Source organism: Octopus bimaculoides, chromosome 11, assembly GCF_001194135.2.
Source record: "Octopus bimaculoides isolate UCB-OBI-ISO-001 chromosome 11, ASM119413v2, whole genome shotgun sequence".
In the NCBI taxonomy this organism is placed as follows: Eukaryota; Metazoa; Mollusca; class Cephalopoda; order Octopoda; family Octopodidae; genus Octopus; species Octopus bimaculoides.
The window spans coordinates 61,847,577-61,849,773 of record NC_068991.1 but is presented as its reverse complement, the minus strand read 5'-3'; positions in this window follow the sequence as shown (position 1 = coordinate 61,849,773).

Sequence of the window (2,197 nt, the reverse complement as noted above, 5' to 3'; positions counted from 1 at the left end):
TATATATATATATATATATTATATACTTATGTATACGCGCGTATGTGTATAGTTGAAGTTTATAGAAAAACAAAAGATGAAGACAGATGTATGAACAACAAGTCTTTTACGTAAAAGTCTTTTACGTTTCGAGCCTACGCTCTTCAGCAGAAAGGAATGGGAGAAAATAAGCAGAGAGAGAATGGAAAAAAACTTGTAGATTTCAGCGGTTCTGCATGGTGAATGAATAGGAAAAAAAAGAAAGAAAGGGAGATAATAAAGTGATAGTATCCCAACAAAAGAAGGTGCGTGTGCGTGAGTTGGTATGTGTAAATCATGTCTGTATGTGTGTGAATAGGGGTGAGTGTCTCTGACATGTGTGTGTGTGTGTATGTGTGTAACGTGTGTGTGTGTATATGTGCGTTGTGTGTAGTAGTTGATGTGTGCGTTTTCCCGTGGTATGTGCACATGTGTGTGTGTGTATGTGTGTTTGTGAACAAACGATGTGCATATGCATGGTGTACATATGTGAGCGAAAGTTATCTTTGTATATGTTATGTGTGTTGCGTGTATATGTATATAAAGTCTGTGTTCAAGATATTATGCGCGCGTGGGTGTGGGAGTATATATTGTCTGTGTTCAGGTATTATGTGCTTGTGTGGGTGTGGGCGTTTGTAGGATGGTGTGTGGTGTGGGTACTGAGTTAAACCGTGTGTGTGGCTGCTCATATAGTGGTATGTGTGGTGAGGCTATTGAAGATCGTGTGTGAGTGCGTGGATGATGGTGTGTGGTGTAGGTGCTGGGAAGTGGTCAGTGCTAATGTGAGTGGAGTAGTGTGGGGTTGGTATCAAATGAAGACAGGAGGTGAGGTTGGTGTCAGATGAAGAGAGGAGGTGCGTTGAGCCCATGTAGTGCAGAGGAGCGAAAAAGAATTAAATCCTATTCACGGCGAAGGCGGGAGTCCAGATGACCCCTGTGCAAAGACAGTCCGAAAACAGATAGATGTAGCGAAGCAGAGCGGAAATGGTGCGTGACCGGAATGATATTACCGAGTCTGATGTCTCGGAGTTGCTTCGCGAACCGGTCGGTCAAGCGGCATTCCCGTGTAACCAATGTACAGTGAAGGACAGAGAGAGCAGGAGATGCAGTAAATTACGTTACTATATATATATTCTTCTGGCCTTACCCACGATCCATTATACAATATATTCTCCACACTGCTTCATAGCAATTATTTCATATATATATATATATATATATATGTATATCGTTTAATTTACAAAGTACGTAGTTGTGAGCAACAAATAGTTTCATACAGTAGAGACGTAGTCTAAGTAAGGTTTTATAACACGCCTTGTGTCTCCAAGTAATCTTTGGGCTCTGAGGGTTAGGTCTTATATAAGTTATATAAGTTGTTACAAATCAGGACAATACAAGACAAATCCCGGGAAAAAAATTGGGAGGAGAATGGGTGGAAAAAAGTAAAGGTGAAAAACAAAAAAAATTCGTGGATGGTCTGAGATGCATCATCAGTGGTGTTTCTGGGGTCTCAGGGAGACTCCAATCTTTCAACACCAGACCCTCACGCCCAATTGACCTAGTCGAGGTTGATCAACTCCAGTATATATCAACTCTGCTATATATTGGCTCACTTTGTTCAGAGTTCCTTTCGGCAGAGTCTCACCAACCTGCTAATCTTTGCTTCATTTACGCCTGTGCAGACTTCTTCTTGGATGACATGCTGAGGTTCGTTTCTTTTCGCGTTTCCACTTTGGTGGGACGAAAAAAAGCCGAAGATTGAGCTTGGCTTGAAATCATGTACGGTATATTTACGAATCATATAGTTCGAGTCAGTGTAGAACTATACTGTGAATGAAAGAACGAAAGAAACTTCGGAAGTTAAAAATTAAGGCATCGACCGATACGTGTTTCATCTGATTAAGACATTATCAAGGACGATTACCTCAACTCTCAGCTGCTGAAGTTCCGAACGTAAATCTTCTTAAGGAAAATGTAAACAAATTGTTTACCCTGAAGTACAGTTGTTTACAAGATGAATGCCCGATGACTGGGATTAATTGATGTTTTCTAATTACTACGTTAAGTAAATATACAGTAAATGACTTCATATAAACACTTTTTTTGAAAACAATGCCTTATTGGTATTTATACGTATGCGTATGTCGAAGACCTCCATATATATATATATATATATATA